The sequence below is a fragment of the Bubalus kerabau genome, chromosome 16, assembly GCF_029407905.1.
Source record: "Bubalus kerabau isolate K-KA32 ecotype Philippines breed swamp buffalo chromosome 16, PCC_UOA_SB_1v2, whole genome shotgun sequence".
NCBI lineage: Eukaryota > Metazoa > Chordata > Mammalia > Artiodactyla > Bovidae > Bubalus > Bubalus kerabau.
Window position 1 is genome coordinate 36,570,998 of NC_073639.1, and position 21,416 is coordinate 36,592,413.

Genomic DNA, 21,416 nt, shown 5'->3' on the forward strand with positions numbered 1-21,416 from the left:
ATACACTGAGGTGAGTACGCAGGTCAATGACCTGCTCCATTCACTGTTTCCTCCAGGAGGCTCCTGGATGTTCACCTAAGTTACCAATTTCATGAACACTTGTGGATCACTTATATTGTGTAAAAGAAAGTGTTAGCTACTATAAGGCTTTAAATAAAGCAATTCACATATGACCAAATTACAAATTTACAAAGGTAAAAGAGAAATAATAGCTACAACAGTACCAAGAAAAACAAACCCACACAATTTAATTCAGCTAACTCAATTTTCTCAGCATTTTTTGATCCTGGTCATGTGTCAGGCACCACTACAGACATGAAGATCCAAGGATGGATGAGAAATGGACCAGGCACAAAGATGTCATAATCTGGGAAGGGAGGCAGTTGGGAATGCTAATTAATTGTAATTCAATGTAGTAAGCATTACATGCATAATGTGAATAAAATGCTAAGGAATTGAAGAGCAGGGAATAGTTAAGTCTACCTGGGAAGCAACTGAGGATTTTCTCATAGCGGAGTTCTTGACCTAAACAGCAAATGATGAGAAGGAATCTTCCAAACAGGAAAAGTAAGTAATGTCCATCAGCTAGAGCATGCAAAAAAGCAACAGCAGAATTAGGTACTTCCAGTGACTAAGCACATCACACAGCAAACTGGTATTTGGGGTGTGCTCTCAAAGTTTTGAGGATGAAAACTTTGGTTCCAATCAACTATCCCCACTTGAGTAACTTCACAGGAAAATACTGGCCTCCCTACTCTTTCTATGCACATGCTGTGTGTTCAATTACAACAAAAATGAAATAATTTACTTAATAAATTTATTTCTGAATTTTTCAAGGTAATTGGGAAAGTCATTCATCACAAGAGGGGTAAAATACATCAAAATAATAAATTTATCAATCAAATACTCTTTTTAAAAGTCCACATGCAATATGTCTTGAATGTACTCTGGCAAAATTACAGAACTGTTCAAGGTTCATCAGAAACTTTCTACACTGTAGTAATTCAACTATCAGAAGTTCCTCCAACTTCAAAAATATAGATTGTACAGCTTAACAAGAAAATTTCTCAGGTCTAATGTGCGGCTCCTGCTCAATTTGCCTAACTCATATCACAAACCAAACCTGTATCAATTCTTCCATTACAACACCATATGGTCCTGTGATCAGCTCAATTAACTGCTTTTGGTCCTCATTTTACACAGGCCTAGGTTCACTTCACCCTTGAAAAATGCGTAGTGTTTCCTCCCTCAGTCTATGTAGGTCCAAGATCAAAATTATCTTCAAGAAGTCCTTTCAAATTAAATGCTTAATAATATGGTTAGCTAATTTATTTGGCCATTTTTACACAACTTTTGTTACATTATTTTTTTGTAGATATGTAGCTTTGGCTTTTCAAATTTTCTGTCACATCAAGGCCAACATTTATTTTTAATTTATTTTCTTGAGCAGTGAAATTTTTCACATATTAGATAGTCAACACTCAAACACAGACTTTTAAAAATTGCTTCAAAGTCTGAGATTAAATTATGAAATGCTATTAAAACAATATCAAGACATACAATTAAAGTCTCATCAATTTTTTTTTTCCTTTTTTCAAAATGGAATTGTAAATGAGATGAAAATCCTTGACTGGTTTAGGGGTCAAGATAGAACAGTAAGTGGTTAATAACACATCCTGGAGATGAAGTGGGGGGTCTCTAGTCCTGGCAGTTGGAAAGTAACCAGGCCCATGAACTGAAGCTGCTTAATTAATCATTGTCTTTAAACTAGTAGAGATAGTTCAACATAACTGGGATAAAATACTGACTTGTTTCTGAAAACGTCTTCACTTACAAAGAAGCTCTCAGTATGCACAAGAGTAGACACAGAGAATTTGAAGACATATGTTAGCTTATACAGGAAAACATGGGGGCCTGATTATAAAAATCACACATTTCTTTACCAAGAAGCCACTGGTTAGGATTTAAAACTGCAAAATGATTGATCACTTTTAAAGCTTACAGCACCCTTCTACTTAAGTTATTGAAGTCTAGCAGAACTTACTGGCCATATAGTTAATTACAACCCATTGTGCAGTTTCAAAATCATATAGCAGTGATTTATTTACTTCAGAACACTTACTAAAAGAATGCACACAGATGAAGTATTTCTCTGTTTAAATACCCTGATTTAATATAATAATATAGTCTTTTTATTTTTTATTCAGAATATATAATGTCAGTCCATAAAAGGGAACTGAAGCCAAGAAAAAAACTAATTGATAAAATTCATTCACTTTCAAGTGAGTTTTCAGGATTTTGTTAGCAGTCCTAAATTTCATTTTTCCTGTTTTTCTTGGCTTAATCCTTTTGCCTAACCTTATATATACATATATATACAATTATATAAAACAATTCAATTTGTTTAACTATGGAGATTTGAATGTGTCCTAGACATAAATAAAAAACTATCTCGCTGGTGACTACCCTGCATAAACATTTTACATTGATATATTCCACAGAAGAAATAGCTCAGTTCTAATTTTGACTGTAAATAATACATTTAACATCAGTTACATAATCTCAATAAAAATTTAAATTTTCAAAAAGTGAAATACCAAGCTATTGTAATAAAACAATAGCATTTACAATTTCATAATATAAAAGGTATTTTTAATCACTCGAACTATAAGATTTAGCATTATTTATGCTTGATAAATATTATACTCTTAAAAAGTCCATTATATCAGTAAACTATTTCATATTGATAAGACCAGATTTGTTTGATCTCTCACTTTTATCAACACTAATCACCATGCTGATATTTTAGAAATTTATAGATCAAAAGTTAGAATTATTTTATCGTACTCTTTAATACATTTCATAAAAATAACCTACATGCAAGATTAAGATAATCACATAGTTACTCATTTATTTATTCAATCAACATTTAATAACACCAAGCTCATTTTTTTCAGTTTGGGAAAATTTACACTTTGTATCATTTGATTAATTGTTGAAACAAAATACTTTGCAATATTTCAGTCACCTTTGTGCATATAACCTCAAGGATGTCATTTTGGTTAACTGTATGTATTCTTTTTATAAAAAGAAGGAATGAAAGAACATTTAGGAAATCATTAATCTTTTGGATATGAAGGAAAGCCACACATAGTCTCAATAAATCAATGTCTTTGGAAGACACAAAAGATTTCTGGTTTAATTCAAAATCCTTTATTTAAAATGCCAAATGTCTTTATATTATGCAGAAGTGCTCCAGATGGCTAGGCACATGTTTCAATTACGCTAAATTGCATTTTTTCCACTTGTTCTGTTACTCTTTACATCTAGAATGTTACTGATTGTATCTTGAGTGGGCAGGTAAAAATACTCTTATTTGTAAATGTAAATGCTTTTTGGATAAGGGAAAAGAAAACATACATGAATTAAAAGACATTGTGCAACATATTGTCAGAAGTTAAAAAGAATAATTGAGCAAAGGAAGGATCCTAAAATCTTGTTAAAGTTTTATTAATTATTAATCTATTTTCTCATAAGTGGAAATTACTATACCCTGCATTCACTTCTCAGAAGACCAGAACTAATGATACTTTGGGCCTCTATACTGGTAGTAATTCCACAGTTACAGAACCATAATATGAAAACTAAGAGGTCTTTCTCAAATAAGTCAGTAAAGTACATAATATATTAGTTGGTATTAAATGTAAATCTCTAATATTAGCATAAACTGCTATATGCCTACTGCCTCAGGTCACTTCATGTATTTTTCAAAGCACCATTTATCCATTCTGTTCAAAGTAAAAAGTCCTTACTTAAGGTCCTTCTAAATATACTCTTCTAGGGTTGACTCACAGAGCCATTCCCTTGTACTTGGAACATTATTTAGTACTTTCATATTGGTTTTTTCCTGGATCTCTCTGGAAATTATTGCTTTTCATAAGACAATTTAATCTCTGCAAGTTTAGCTGTACCAACAAAAATCTATCACTTTTATCTCCTTTCTAAATGTACCACAAATGTATAAAATAAATAAATAAATAGAAGCTATCTTGTGACAGGTAATTTTTGAGAAGGCAGTGAGGGGATTCTGAATGCTATTTTACTGTTTATAATATATTTACATGAGTTTAATTGATTAATAAATAGAGCTGTATGCATTTTTACTTATTCAATTAATGTTTTAGTATTTCATTAGTTTCTGGAGGCATTTGTTACAGCTTGTCAACTAAATCCAAAGGAGTCTAGTATTTTTGAGAGGGTGTCAAAGAGGAAAAGGTAATTTTCCACTGGGGCTGCCTGTGTTGATCTTACTGTTATTACTATCACTTCAGAGAAGTTTCCAAATTGGCAAAAGTATAATTAATCTCTTTAAAAAAAACCTAACCAATTAAAGAAGAAAGGCTTTTCACAAAGAGATCAGAGGCAATTGGCATCAGAATCACTTGAGGGGCTTGTTGAAATGACATGATCCAAAGATACTCCTTGAATCTTCTAAAACATAATTTTCATTTTAAATAAGCATCCACATGAGGAATCATGTGCATTATGTTCTGAGAACTAATCAAAGTAAAATGTATCACTATATGAAAATGGAATACTTTTAAAAGTTTGAATTTTGTTTATTGAATATACAAAACAGAAACAATAAAAGCCCTTGGAAAAATAAGCCAAAGAAAATATTTTCATACATGCTCATATTCTGCACAAGTTAGTGATATTTCAAAGACTGTCTTTCCAGATTCATTTGATTAAAATTTTGCTTCTACATTCATTCTATCTTTTAATTTATGACTTATTCCCCAAAAGACTTAAAGTGATCTCAAATTCTACCTATGCAATAAACACACAAAATTATACAAACAATATACCACATATAGTGAAAATACTAATTTCTTATTTAAAAGTTCCCATACTAATGTCTATCAGAAACTTCATTAGCATATGCTACTGATAGGGATAGGTTTTACAGTGCCTGGGCTCCAGTTCAGGTTTTACACCTTGCTAGTAGTATGACCCAAAAGGAGTAAATTGGTTTTAATATTTATTTTTATTTATTGATTGGTTTGGCTGTACCAGTCTTAGTTGTGGGGTCTTCAGTTGTAACGTGTGAATTCATAGTTGCATGGACCCCCTGCACTGGGATCACAGAGTCAATGGACCACCAACAAAGTCCCCAAAGAGTGCAAATTCATCTTTCCCTAGGCTTGAGTTTTCTCATCTATAAAAGAGTAGTGTGTGAGTGTGTGCTCAGTCACTAAGTCATGATGGACCCTATTGCAACCCCAAGGATTGTAGCCCACCAGCCTCCTCAGTCTGTGGGATTTCCCAGGCAAGAATACTGGATTGGGTTGCCATTTCCTTTTCTAGAGGATCTTCCCAACGCAGGGATCAAACCTGCATCTCCTGCATTGGCAGATGGGTTCTTTATTGTGGAACCACTAAGAAAATACAGTTATATCATATATTTCACAGTATTATTTTGAGATTTGAATTAAAGAATACAAATCATCATCTTTTCTTAATAAATGGTTTCAATTATTTTAGGAATAGTTTCTATTATTGTTTAATGATCACTGTTTATAACCATGCTGTTATTGTTTAACAACATTATCAGAGACAGAAATAATGTTGAAGATAGATGAATCAAATATAAGCATGCATAGAGGCTTCTTTGAGCAAAGGTTGCTCCTAAGGGCAGGCATAAGCCCAGAATGGACAAGTGTCCTAGTGAGAAGGGAGGACAGGAGGCTCATTAGGACTGAGGGGGAGCCTTAGACTATCCAAGAGCATCTTAATACTACAGTATCTCTGGGATAAGGCTCAAGATGGATATACTTTAAATCAAACTCTGTTTAGTAACACAATGAGTTCTCATATGAAATATTTTAAAAATAGAAAAATATTAAAGATAGGTTTTGTCTTACAGCTTTCTTCTCAGAAGATACACCAAGAAAATGATTCCACTTCTAATAATTTAAAGTTTGCAGACAACCCCTTATGAAGTACAAAAACTGAATTCTTAAGTAAGATAAATAATCTCAATTGTGTGAAACCAGTCACTATGATCAATTGGTCAAACTTTATTTAATCACAGCAATCTTCCACATGTTCTGATAATGGTTTGTGTGATGTTTGTGTTCCTGTTGGACTGTTTGTTCTCGAAGGCACAGATCTGTAAAATGAAAATTTGAATCTCCAGTACTAAATACCATGTTTGGCATATTGAACACTGGGATAAAAGTTAAGGATGGGAAGGCAATACAGAGGCAAATAAATTATTCACAATAAGACCAAGGTCCTTTCTTACATAGAAGTCCTTGATTACTGTAGAAAAAAAGATTTTAGCAAGGTGAATATATGGAAAAAAAAAGTGCAAGTGTTAGACACTCTATCATGTCCCACTCTTTGAAACCCCATGGACTCCTCTGTCCATAGAATTCTCCAGGCAAGAATACTGGAGTGGGTTGCCATTCTCTTCTCCAGTGGATCTTCCTGACCCAGGCAAACCTCAGTCTCCTGCATTGCAGGCAGATTCTTTATCATCAGAGCCAGCAGAGAAGCCCCAAGTTGAACACGGACACCTGGGCAAATGGACAGGAGAAAGAGCAACAACTCTTCTGTTTCTGTGTCCATCTTGCATCTCAGAAGAAAACTGGAAATCCTAAGTTTGAATCCTCTTCCGAGAAATACTGCAGGATAGCCCCCAACTTTGCTCTCATTTAAAAGCAGAGGTGAAAACATGAGGTGTCTCTTACGCAGCTCTCAATGCTGTAACCTTGCTATCATGCCTGGTTTATGGCAAAGTTAGCATCTACGCAAATGAAAAAGGTGAGAGAGAGATGAACTATATACTTATTTGGGATAAACATTCTGGGTACATTTATTTAATTTCTCAAAACTGCTCTGTGAAATAGACTTCACAAAGAGGTAACTGACACACTAACATATTAGACAGCTTCCCTAAGATCATGAATTGTACCCTAGTGTGTCTGTACCAAAAGTACTTGCTCTTCCCACTGTTTGCTATATTTGAATTCAATAGTCTTCTTGTTCACCTGGCTTGATAATGAAGACTTTACACATGAAATAGCACTAATCTTCAACGCAATCTGCATATAAATATACCTGGTTATGTATACATACATAGATGTTTAAATGTATTTATAAGTATAGGCTCCATATTGCCCCTTCTTCCATGCATGACTACATCCATATTAATTATCAGTTACTAAATTGACATTGAATATGTTATTTTTTTTCTTTCTTCTAACCCATTATTAAAAGCAGAAATTGATTCGTTCGTTTTTGAGTGTTTAATTAGGATATCTGTTTGGGTATATCAATGAAAGAAATGTCCCTTTCAAAGTTAGTTTAACATCTAATTTAATTCAGTTAAACATAAAATCCCTTGGACTGCAAGGAGATGAATCAGTCAATCCTAAAGGAAATCAACCCTGAATATTAGAAGGACTGATGCTGAAGCTGAAGCTCCAATACATTGGCCACCTGATGCGAAGAGCCAACTCATTGGAAAAAACCCTGATGCTGGGAAGGACTGAAGGCAGGAGAAGAAGGGGACAACAGAGGGCCAGATGGTTGGATGGCATCACTGACTCAATAGACATGAGTTTAAGCAAGCTCCAGGATATGGTGAAGAACAGGGAAGTCTGGTGTGCTGCAGTCCACGGGGTCACAACAAGTTGGACATGATTGAGCCACTGAACAACAACAATGAATCATAAAATCAAATCTTAGCAAATAGAAATTTTCTGTGATTTCTCAGCATGTCTTGCCTTTTAATGTGACTCATGGTTAATCTTTGAAGCAAGTAATATTCTTTGAAGGGAGATTATTAACGCTTCAAAAAATCATTTGATTATATTTTTTAGTTTTTAAAAATTGAATATTCATTATATAAATATTTCAAACAAAAAAGTAAGATCTGGCTGGCTATGCTACAGGTCAAGATTCAGATGCCTTCTGTTATATTTATGGTGTTTTTCTTTTTATCTCATTCTTTCTATTACCTTAGCAGATAATAATTTATAATAATTAAACAATAGTAGAATGTGGTAGAAAGAAAAAAGCTTTGAAACCAAATGAATTCAAATCCAGCTTTACTACAGAACAATTTACTCAAATTGCTGTGGTCCTTGATTCTTCATCTGTGAAAGGGAGATACTGAGATGCACTTCAAAGAATTTTTGAGAGGAGTAGATGAGATAATATCTGTAAAGCATATAGGACAGTGTCTGACACAAGTTGGAAATCAACAAAAACTGGTATCTTCCTATCACTCCAGTTCTGTTTAAATTTATTTGCCTTCATAGTCATGGTGCATTCAAAACTATTGCAATGTGAATGCCTTGACCTCAGATCAGACACATAAAGAGAGCAGTACCATGTTTTATTTCCTCCATTAGGACAGAAAGAAGACAACTAACTCAGAAAGGCACAGAGAAAATGGAACAGTTTCTAAGACAATTTTTATTAGAAATAAAACTTGTAAAATTGCAGTGATTACTATGCATTGTGGGAATATTTAAAATTATGTCTCTTCTAGATATTTCAATTATGAAATAAAGATATTTTACACCTTAAATATGTTCTGATGTTTAATTTCTAACAGCCTGTCTTTCAATAAAGTTTTTATTTTTATTGCATTTCTCAGGTAGCCTGCCTGTGTTTTAAAATGACTCTAATATTTGATACTCTTAACAGAACATGGTCCATAAATTGGATGATGTTTATCTGGTTTCACATTATATTAAAATTAAAAGAAGAATCCTGAAATTTATTTAAATTATAGGCAAATAAACAATGTAAAAACTACCTCCATTTCCTTGACTTAGGTAATAACCTTTCTTTGCTCAGGTATGTTTTTCAGCTTATTAGTCACCATCATTTAAAAAGTTATTTTTTGCCAGATATATTATAATGGAGAAAATAACCAGAGAGGTATTTTCTAATGTGCTTCCTTAGTAATTTCCTTTAAACTAAGAAATATAATTTGTAAGTTGTGTTTTGTTCCCCATCCACATGGCATCATTTGAAATGTCATTGTAATTTCTGCATGGACAGTAGCTATTTACATGCCTCATAGCTGTTTACACTTTTTTCCTTTTTAATCATTGCCTTGTGGACCACACAGGAGTAAATAAGTAAATAAGGAGTAAATAAGTGAATGTAGCACCAATAAGGGAGAAGGCAATGGCACCCCACTCCACTACTGTTGCCTGGAAAATCCCATGGATGGAGGAGCCTGGTAGGCTGCAGTCCGTGGGGTCACAAAGAGTCGGACACAACTGAGCGACTTCCCTTTCACTTTCCACTTTCATGCATTGGAGAAGGAAATGGCAACCCACTCCAGTGTTCTTGCCTGGAGAATCCCATGGACGGAGTAGCCTGGTAGGATGCAGTCCATGGGGTCGCACAGAGTTGGACACGACTGAAGCGACGCAGCAGCAGCAGCAGCAACAAATGTAAACCAAGTGGACTTTAGGAAAATATGCGGTGCTTTGTACAGTGGTTAAGGTAAGTAGTTAGAATTCTCTCCTTTTACCAGATGAAGGCTCTGTAGCTCAGAGAAGTTTAACTTCTGCTTCAAGGTCACAAAGCTTGAAAAGGTACAGCCAGGATTTGAACAAAATTAGTCTGACCTTCAAATTCATGCTTATTTCAGTATTTAATCATGCAATGCACTCAATAATACTCAATATTAAGAATAACATAGAACTCCTTCAGAAATTGAAGTACATATTAAATCCTTTAATTAAGGATTTAAAATAATTATTTTTAGAAACACTTAAAGTCAGAAAATAAAATTTAGATTTTTTCCTTTGTCAAATGTTTACCCTGTATACTATAAGAAGTTATATCAACTAACATAATGTATTTCCTTAGGCCACTTTTTGTTTCAAGTAGTATTTGAGGCAGAAGGTAGGGACAAGCTAAGAAGTGAATGTATAATGTGATTTATTTAATTTTAGACATGTATAACAAAGACCTTTCTCCTGGACAACTGCCTTTGCTTAATGTTAATACGTCTCAAAGCAACACCTCCTTATATCTTTTGCTATCCAACATCTAAAACTACCAATTTTTTTTCCTTAACAAAAACTTTATTCTCTAAATGTATATTTTCTTGGTTGCTGAGCAGCAAAAATTCTTCATTTTAGTATAAACACAGTGACACATAGGCAGAAAAGTGCCTAGAAGAAAATATAGTAATAGACACTTCTATCAGCTATGGCCATCTGTGCTCAGTTTGACCCAAAGTTTTGGCAAGCTTATGTGGTCCCTCCCATCACAAAGCATCTTGTCCTATAAAGAAAATTTTTACTCCCACATCCTACATTTTCCAGCAAGTCAGAGGTCAAGTGTGTTCTAAATCTGCCAGGCCCTGGACTTGAAATCCTAAGGATTCATTACTTACTTGTAATTAACTACAACCTCAATGGATAAATAACTTTGCCTGTTTTATTATGCAAGGTAATAAAACACTAAGCTGTAGATGCAACACAGACAGTTCTGCCCCATTTAGTCATACAAATAAATTAGTATTCTAATCTTTTCAGTGGAGAATTGAAGTTACATCTTTAAAAAAGAGACTGAGTCAACTTTTTTGTAGCAATTAAAGGGCTGGCATATAGCTACTAGTGAGGAAAAATACTACGATAAAGCAATATAATTAATTCAAGTAAACTTTAGTAATTCAATTATGTTTTTAAGAAATGGTCACAACCTAAGACACAGGTTGCTAGATTTGGGCCAAGCCTTTTAAGCAATTGCCTTAAATGAACCTTTAAAGAATACAAGTAAAGATCCCTCATGGATTGATTAAGCTAAAATCTTACTGAAACCCAATGGTCAAGTTATCCCTCTTATGTGCTATAGAAATGCTAATGTGAAAGCCCCAGTAGGAATGTTTCATCTGATTATAAAATATTAATTCACTACATGAAATAAAGCCAAACAAGAGCACATTACCAATAGGGCTTCTCTTTTGATCCACCAATAGTTTGATAGAATCGCACTTTTACCATTTATCATAAGTACATTCTAAAAGACATCAAAATAAGAGATATTGAAAATGTGTCATTGTATTAGTAAAAGTACCATTGAGAAAACCATCAGTTAAACATAGATCTCTTTTGAGCATCTGTGAGATAAATTCTTCTTAGGTCCTTAAGGTTTAGAAAACCTGTATTTCTTTTGTTAACTGCCTTTTGTGTGCATGTGCTTGTTTAATTGAGGACACCATGGCTTACCTACCTGATATTATATCTCTATTTAATCTGGCCTTTAGCAAACCAAATATAATTTAGTGGACTATCTAAGTCATACATGTTCTGTATGCTAATGTTATATAGTCCAGGATTATTTTTTTAGTTATACTTATTTTTGCTTCCCAGAGACTCATTTAACTACTCCATCATCCTTTTCTTTGTATATATATATATTGTGTAACCTGCTTCAAACCCACTGTAGCATGAAATGGATGTGTCTATAAACATAAAGAGTAAATATTTTGACTAAAAGACAAAGTTATATACAACAGACCACTATGCCAAGCAGAAGAGAAGCATATCTACTATGGATATTTGTTTATTTTGAACAATTTCAGAAAGTAATAAAGCATTTTTCATTTCAGGGAAATGTTTTATTTATGAATTATAAAATTTACACCAAAGAAGTTACCAGAATGTATATGTATTACAGAAAACAAAGTATTTTTGAAGAAAAGATAGTTGTACCTTTATTTGATGGGACCAGTCAGTTTGACTTCAATGAAGAGAACTACATTAAGTAATGGACCAAAAAATTTCAAAATAGGTTCTCAGGTAAACACACATGATTCCTGGTAGTCAATATTTGACAACTGAGAGATGAAAATTTCTCCTCTAAATAAAAGAGAAGGCTTTAAGATGAAACAGACACTGAATAATCTATTTTAATTTGATTGTTTTATAAGCAACTAAGCCTCTCAACAAAGTTTCTGGATTAGTAAATTAATTCCCTTAAGAGACTATAACTATTATTGAATTATGTCAACAATAATAAAATGATGAATGGATAAATAGCATCAACATAACTGCAGACTGAGCAGTGTGATTTAGTGCCAAGCATGTGGACCAAAGTCAGGAAAACCTGAATGTTAGTTTAAGTTTGTGACCACATACAAGTCATGATATTCTCTGTGTCTCTTCCTATAAATGAAGCAAAAAACACCTTATCTGCCTCCTCACAGACTTGTTAGGGAAATCAAGGGGAAAAAAGGAAAAATAGTACTCTATAGCACTTTAGAAATAGAAAGCTTTTTTTTTTTTTTTAAATGTTAATACTTCTGTACTTTGGAAAGAAAGAGCATGGAAACTAACAAATTTTAGTGAGCGCCTTTTTTTTCCCCACTCATACAAGAAGTCTTGAAATAGGTAATCATATTCATTTTACAAATGAGGAAAATGAAATTCAGAGAGTAACCATGACAATGTTTGAATCAAGCTTCTTCCAAATCAAAAACCTGCACTCTTTCACCTAAACTTCAGTCCAAATGAAATGCTAAATAATATTTTCTTTGCCGTATTTTATTAGTCAAGTTGACTGATATCGTTGATGTTAAATATTGAGCAAGGATGGTAAATTTGAAAAAAGAATGATAGCACTTAAACTTATCAATATCCAAAGTAGAATATTGCTATTCTGCTTTTTAGCAGAAAGAGTAACATGGTTCATAATAAATTAAGATTTGCTCTCTAAAGCAAAATTTGATAAGTTCTAAGGAAATGAGAAGCCATGGGAATACAGTGACATGTATATAGTTACATATATATATATATATACATACATTGTTTTATATATATATTCTAAAATGTTCTACTTGACCAAAAATGTCTATAAAATAAGCATTAGTGATCTCGCTGTACTTTAGGCAATACAGATTTCTGGAGACTGAGTTACAGGTTTTTAACCACTCACATCTCACAGCCACGGTCATTTAATCCAGGAAAATCAGTCCTGGATAATTAGCTAGCTTCACTAATTTCAGAAGAAGCTCCACGGCTTGGCTTGAGACATGAAAAATGACTCCTTCCCTTCAGCACGCTTCACTGACTGAGCTCCTGGCACTTAGGCCGCATATTTGCAGCATGTTCAACAGTAATTCCTTAGTTTATTGAAGATTTACTGAGTGTCTGTCCTGAGCCAGACATATTGAAGGTGCTGGGAATACAGCAATAATAAAGAGCAGAAAACCTTTCCCCTGGTGGAACATATATTTTTGAAGGAAAACACAATAAACAAAATAAAGAAGTAACATATGTATTCTGTTGGGTGATGATAGAGACTAAGAAGAAACAAGAAGAAGGAAAGAGAAAAAGGAAGGTGGAGGGAAGGAAAACTCTGCAAGATGACTTTGAGAAAAGAGGTAAGAAAAGTGCTCAGCAAGCAATTGAGGCTGAGAGTGCAGCCAGCCCAAGGCATGAGATAGGAGCACCCGAGGCCTGGACAGAGCCCACACTGAGATTGCTGAGCAAGCTCAGGGAAGGAGATCCAGGGGAAGAGATGTCAGAAAGTCACTGATAAGAGGGTCTCATAGGGCCTTAGGGCTTACTCTAAAGATCTGGCTTTACAACCAGTGAAGTGCAAAGCCTGGGGTTTTGAAGAAGTGAGTGAAATGCTCTCACCTATATTTTAAAGGATCACTTCTGCTAGACTAGATAAAAGAGATCAAAGACAGAAGCAGAGAGGTCAATTGATCTGTTCATTCATTCATTCAACAAAAATTTACTTTGTGCTTACTATGTTCCAAGTAATGTTCTGTGCTCTTGAGCTACATCAGTGAACATAGCATACCTCCATATACCTCCTCTTGTGGAAGAAGATGGATAAAACATAACCAAAATTATGGATCAGCAAATCATATCACACACATGCACTTATATATGCACTTATCTATATAGTGTATGTATGCTATTTAAAGCAATGAGATTGGTTGGACTCCTCACCGCAGGAGAACAGAGTTGGTTAGAAAGAGAAGAATTTCAAGAACTGATTCCAGGGCATTCCAGCACTGAGCATCTTGGGAGACGAGAAAAAGCTAGTGAAGGAGGCTGATCAATTCTATAGGGGAGGAAGATGAAACACCACAGTAGGGAAATGGAGATCAGGCAGAATAGGAGAGGGTGGGACTATAAGAATAAGTCAAAAAATAATAATTCTCACTTAGAATGGGAGATACTGGCAAATATTTGAAGTGTAGGAGAAAACGATCCAACTAGCTATCTGGAGGAAAGGGCATTCTATGGAGATCGAGGAGCCAGAAGCAACAGTTTTGAGGTAGGTGTGTGCCTAGCAAGTTCTGGGACCCAGCAAGAAGCCAGTATGAATAAAGCAAATACTCAAGGAAAAAGAAGAGTAGGAAAGAATGCTGGAGATCAGTAAGAAGATGTCTTCAACAATCCAAGGGAAGGATGACGGTGTCTTGGACCAAGGGAGTTAAAGTGTAAATGATGAGAAAAGATCAGTTTCCAGATATATTTTTAAGAGAGGGCCAAGATTAACTGACAGATTACACACAGGTTGAGGAAAGTGAGAAGTCAAAGAATAACTCCAGATTTTGACCTGAGCAGTTAGAAGATTGGGGTTGTGATCAAAGGAGGAGGAGATGGTTAAGGGCTGAGTCAGTTTTTATTGGGGAAGATACAGGAGCTCAGATTTGGAAATGTTAACTTCAAACATCTATTGAGAAGCTAGTCAAATATGTAAATTTTTATATGAATATGGAATTCAGGAGTGCTATACAAGTTAAAGATAAAATTTTGGAGTCATCTATGTATATGTTATCTAAAATCATGAGGTTGATTGAGATCTTCCAGGGGATAAGTATAGATTAAAAAGCACTAGTTTTTTAAGAACTGATTCCAGGGATATTCCAACATTTGAAATTTGAAGGCATGGAGAGAAGTTGTTGAAGAAGGCTGAAAAGGCACTGGTCCAAGAAATAGAATAAAACTCCCCAGAGTCTGATGACTTAGAAGTACATATACAATGGACACTGGGAATTGCCCAATTGTCATGGGTGGAGCTCCTGGAGTGCACCCAATGATGTAAAAATGTGGCTATTATTGAGACATTGGTAACAACAATTTCACTAGAGTTGCAGAAGCTAAGTCTGATGTGGGTGGATTTTTAAGACAAAGAGAAGAAAGAAGACAGGTATAGGCAACTCTTTCAAAAATTTTGCTGAAAAAGGAAGAAAGTAAATGAGGCAGTAACTGGAAGAATGGAAATATATTTTCACTGAAAGCTGAAGAAAATAAAATGAAGAACTGACACTACAGGTCCATTTATTCAAGTGTAACCTAGATAAAGATTAAGAAGTACCTATATAATCTTACTGGGCTTCCCAGGTGGTACAGTGGTAAAGAATCAGCCTGTCAATGCAGGAGACATGGGTTTGATCCCTGGGTGAGGAAGGTACCCTGGAGAAGGAAATGGCAACCCACTCCAGTATTCTTGCCTGGGAAATGCCATGAACAGATGAGCCTGATGGGCTACATTCCATGGGGTTGAAAAGAGTTGGAAATGAGTTAGCGACTAAACAACAACAAAGTTATCCTGCTATTGGGTCTTTAAATTTCACTTTACCCTTTATTTTTTCAGTCACTAGTATGAAAGAACATAAAAATGTGAAAACAACTTTTTTACACAGTAAAACCTGAATGCCTATAAGAGTACTGAAAGTATCAACCATTGTTATAACACTCTGTGCTGGGATTAAACATACATACTCAAGTCAGACTGCTGGGTTCAAATCCACTTCCACCATAAACAAGCTCCATAAACTTGACTTTCATTAGCCTCAGTATCCTCATTTGTTAAATGGTCAGATGTCACGGATTATTGTGTCTGACATAATGTAAGCACTTTATATATATTAGAATCTATATATGATAAAATGTTAGCAAAAAATGTCAATAACCTGAAACAAACAATCCATAACAATGCCATTGGCTCCCAACTCCCTGCTGTCAGAGTTTATAAATGCTTCTCAACATTTTCTGAATACCTTAAAACTTGGTTGTAACTCCCAATTGTTTCCTAAATATTGATATATGTCGGACTCTGTGTCCCTATAGTCAATTCCTGGGTACCACATATAAAAGAAAGAAAGTGAAAGTCACTCAGTTGTGTCTGACTGTTTGCGACCCCATGGACTATACAGTTCATGGACTTCTCCAGGCCAGAATACTGGAGTGGGTAGCCTTTTCCTTCTCCAGGGGATCTTCCCAACCCAGGGATCGAACCCAGTTATCATGCATTTCAGGCGGATTGTTTACCAGCTGAGCCACAAGGGAAGTCCACATATAAAGTATCTTCCAATTAGATTGTGTCATCTTCCTGACCTTATTGTCCTATTCTGTCTCAGGATTTTAATACCAGGGAAAATCCATCAACCTTTGTGTGATGGTTGCATACAACTTTGTACAGTGGTTGCACACATGTTAGTACATGGCATTATGTATATTTTAATATGTTACATGTATACATTTTATAAATAATATTTGCCTAATAGAATTTTTTTCATTTTCTTTTCTCTGCATTATTCATACTCTCTCCTCCCTTATTGTAGTATTAAAATCAGCCATATGTTGTCAAAGACTACTTAAAGCCTGAAAGCAATAGAATATATTTACCATAGTCCATATCTAGGACACTTTAACAAACCCTTTATTTTGACCATATGATTTGCCAGTTACTATTCCCCAATTTTCACTCTCAAGCTCCTAATTCTGAATACTACCTAATATCATGGTTATTAAAAAGAGCCGAACCTTAGATTTATTAATTCTTAGAAGAGAGGACACACTTCAGAGCCTGTGGAATCCTTTATAGTCACTAACTCAACAATCCCTCACAGCTAATGAGGTTCTTCGGCAGTTTTTCACTGTAACGATGACAAAGTGCAAGACACAGATGATGCAATGAAAAACTGATTCCACAAAATATGGAGTACATAAGCATCTTTTCAAAACTATTCTTAGGGTAGTTGCTTCAAAGTATAGTGAAACCAAAAAAAAAGGATTAAAAATAATTTGGGTTTTAATAAAGGCAAAAAAAAAGAAAGAAACAATAACTTTGTCAGAAGATAAATTATATCTATGGAAATCTGTAACCAAAAGAGAGAGAGGAAATTGAGTATCCTGAAGCCATATATGAAATTATGCAGCACGAGCTTAATCATTCATCAGTATTCCCTATCTGTGTACATGACTTGAAAATTTATAGAGCCCTTTAAATCACAGTGTTTTGTTTAACAAATTCAAAAACATACCAACAGGGAAAAAACAAAATCAGAAAATAACCATAGATTATTAAAAAAATAAACACCGTGGAAGTCAAAAGCTGAGAAAGTAAGAAAATGTTTTCCTCCTTTTCATATAATCTTCACAAGTCATCCACACAATTTCATCTTTATTTCTTAGGAGAGTAAGAGTTATCATCTGAAAATCCAAAAATGGATTCTCTACCTTCATAATGTATAGCGACTGCTTCCAATCTGCAGAATACTGTGGGTGAGGAAAGTCACCGAATATGCCCTCCCTTTGTCTCCAAGGCCCCTCTCATGTTCTCACCCTCTTCCCTGTTCCAGAAACACCTCCACATGTCCTCAAACTGGTGTCCTTGTTCCTATCTAAGTGACCCATAGGAATGAACAGCATCTGCTGAAGGTCTTGACTGAGGCAGCAGAAGCCATACTTCTCTTGGTTCAGACAACACATAATACCACTTTTCAAAGACTTTTTAACACCAAAAAAAGGGTATAAAAACAAGGTTATCAAAAGCTTACATATACAGTTGTATCCATCAGATTAAAGGCCCCTCTCTTAACTAAGGCCACAGACTGACCTGGCTTTATAGGAGAGTAACTATGAACTCAGATAATGGACTACAAGTCTGGATGTGGTTTTCTTTCTATCTATCTGAATTTAAACAAATCACTTAACTTTTCTGAGACTGCTTCCACAACTACAAAGAGGGAGTGATATGACATGTTGTGAGGCTACAATGATAAAATTGCTGAAGAAACACTTAGTACTCAGCTCAATCACTGAACACAATAATACTCAATACATTTTATAATAATTATTACCATTATTATTAAATATTCAATTCTTTGCTTATATTTTGCCTGTGAGGAACGATACACAAGATATACAGGCATTTAATGTAAGGCTAACTCACCTTTATTCTGAACAGTCTGGAAGAAAAGTATTTCTAAGTTTGATATTCAGTATTAATTACAAATGTTCCCACCATTTCTCTTGGAAATCTTGATGGTTTCATTGTGAAAGTAAATTGGTTTATTATCAGTTGCTAAAATTCATTTCTAATCTTTAAAAAACCATAATTTGTTCACTTAATATTCTAAGCACACTTTTAATAGACTATTTCTAGTTGTCTTACTATTTTTACTGAATTGCAAAAATGTCAGTATTTAGACCAATGGTTCTCTCACCACAGAAGATGGTGCTCTAGGCATACCAGAGACCATTAGAGACACCTGGGAAATCAAAACTGTATTCATAATAATACAAAGCAGTGTTTGCCGTTTCACTGTGTTGACATTTACACTAGAGGTGCAAAACTGATAGCTGGTAAAACTGCTGCTACCTTAGCACAAAGCCAAGCAGTGGCTCCAAAGTGTTCCAGGTGTAATTGTATTATTCACTTACTAGTCACAGTGAAAATAAAATGCCAGTTTCACTTAAAAACTAAAGACTTTTCCTTGAAGAAACAGTAAATTATTAATTTTATTAAATCTCAACCCTTAAATCCCAATGTCTTTTCAATATTTGAAAAGACGCAAACAGTGAAGCATGAACAAAGAGCCATTAATCTGTTCCTATGTACACTGGTCTCAAAGAAAAGCATGTGTGTGATGGATTGAGTTGTAAGCTGAACTAGTGCTTTATTTTTGGAATACAATTTTTCCTTGAAAAAAACAACTCATAGAGAAACCATGCTTTTTTAAAAAAATGGCAGACATTTTTTTGTTTGTTTGATAATGAACAAAGGGAGCCTGATACTTCAGGAAACAACTAACAATGTATGTTATTAATGATAAAATTTGAGCTTTCAAGTGAAAATTCAAATTTGGAAAACTCTGAACCATTACCATGAGGTTGTGAGTCAATATATATAAAGGCTCTTTTGATAGATCCTTATCAGTTATACCAATATTTTCCAAATGACCAGTGCCTGATGTTTCTAAGTCATACATAGGTAAAATTTCCATTCATAAAGCAAGGTAGATCAATATCTTCATGCAACAAAGCATGAAAAATTCAATGGTAGGGTTTCAGATTCTTTATTGCAAGTAAATTTTAAGAAACAGCCACTTGTGAAATTTTGGTATAGTATCAAAAGAAACTGTTATCTGAAAAGGATATCAAAATATCTCTCTCTTATTCAGCTTTGTCTGAGGGAAGATAGATTATTTTCATATATTTTAACCAGAACAACATATTACAATAGACAAAATGAGATTTGAGAATCCAGCTGTCTTCTCTTAATCCGAATATTAAAGGGATTTGTGAAAACATAAAATAATATGTCTTTTTTGTTAGTTCTTAGGGTTGACAAAATTAAGTTATTTTAATAACAAATATATATTATATGGTTACTGTAATTTTTCAAGAAATTAATAAATATTTTAAAATTTTCTCAATTTTAATGTTCATAACATAAATATCAATAGATAAAACACACCCAAGCCAAAGCTCTTTGGGGTCCTGAGGCCAACCAGTTTGAGAACTGCAACCTGGAAGCATATATAGGATTTTCTTTGATTTAAACGCTAAGCTCCATGTGAGACCACCCATCTAAATTCTTCTTGCCTCTTTGAGCTGTCTCACAATTCTCAGTTCATTTGTAGAACAGAGATAACTGGTATGTCTTTATGTCCCTAGTTCAATTAATGATAAGATCAAACTTACTAATAGCCTCCTCCATTCCCCCTGCTTCTCTCTGTTGAATATTCCTGAGACACAAGAACACATGTACCAGCCTTAGCTCTTCTACTATCTCATATAGCAAACATGTAGTGAGCACCTTCTATACATCAGGTAATATACCAGACTCTAGACAATATTATCAAGGAAATATTATACTGGGCTTCCCTGGTGGCTCAGATGGTAAAGCGTCTGCCTGCAATGCAGGAGACCCAGGTTTGATTCCTGGGTTGGGAAGATCCCCTAGAGAAGGAAATGGCAATCCACTCCAGCACTCTTGCCTGGAAAATCCCATGGACGGAGGAGCCTGATAGGCTACAGTCCATGGGGTCGCAAAGAGTTTATACCAGACTCTAGGAGATATTATTATTATCAAGGAAATTTTATACTAGGAGATCATAAAGACCAATGAGACAAAGCCTCTGACCTTCAAAAGTCCAACCCAGTCCCTAAGTTGCACGTTCCCATAAAACATATGTTAAAAAAGAAATGCCTGTGGATGTGCTACATCTCTATTTTTTGTTGCTGAAGGTAGAAAAGAGGCACAAAATGTATATGAGCTATTCTAACATAATCAAGACTCTTCTGAGAATACAAAGACGAAATGAAAGGATAATAAACCTTGTGTCTGCAACACAAAGCCATCCTTTAAAGACACTCTTAAATATACCAAAGTTTTAGCTATGATAGGTAGGGGAGGTGAAGGTGTACAACTGGACAATCTCCGAAAGGAGCAGTACTGGAGCCAAATCCCTAGGACCCCTCCCACTCCACACAAGTGTCAGAGCTTAAAAAAGAATGCAGATTAAATCATTTCTCTTTTACCACTGACCCTCCGTCCATGGAATGTGATCAGCCATGACTCTAGCCAGAAACCTGAGTAAGCAACCCAGACTCCTATCAATGTACAGGAATAAATTGTTAAAAAATGCATTGGAGCAAAGTCTGCACTTGGAAACGAACAATTGAAAAATCACCTCTGACAACCCTAGGTAATTTATAGCTTCTTTTTGCAGAATCATGGTAAATTAATTGTTTGAGCAGAAGGAAAAAAGAACTTTATTGTATATAATTGAAAGATACAACCAATAATAATATGAAATTCTAGCTCCCAACTACTGCTTTCAATATTCTTGGAGAAACACATTTGCTTTTAATTTTAGGAGTGGTTGGAGCTTGGGAACTGAAACTTGGTTTACAATTTCAGCACTTTAGTTCACAGAAGATACCCTGACAAACAATTTTTTCTCATAAAAAAAAATCATTATGGTGAATTCTCTCCAGACCTTTAAACAGGTTATAGCAAATATGAATAAGTTTTCATATTGGTGTTATTTGAGGTTAAAATATAACAGACATATTACCTCCTATTATTAACAAAATGATTTATAGTTACTACTT

The 21,416-nt window shown here is 34.5% G+C and overlaps 1 protein-coding gene and 1 non-coding gene across 2 annotated transcripts in view; one reads left to right on the forward strand and one right to left on the reverse strand.

Moving 5' to 3' along the window:
• The window catches only part of FAT4 (FAT atypical cadherin 4), a 178,600-nt gene that overhangs the window by 148,587 nt on the left and 8,597 nt on the right, over positions 1 to 21,416 (reverse strand). The window lies entirely within an intron of this gene.
• On the forward strand, positions 20,181 to 20,252 carry TRNAC-GCA (transfer RNA cysteine (anticodon GCA)). The gene has a single exon. It is a non-coding gene; the product is annotated as a tRNA-Cys (tRNA).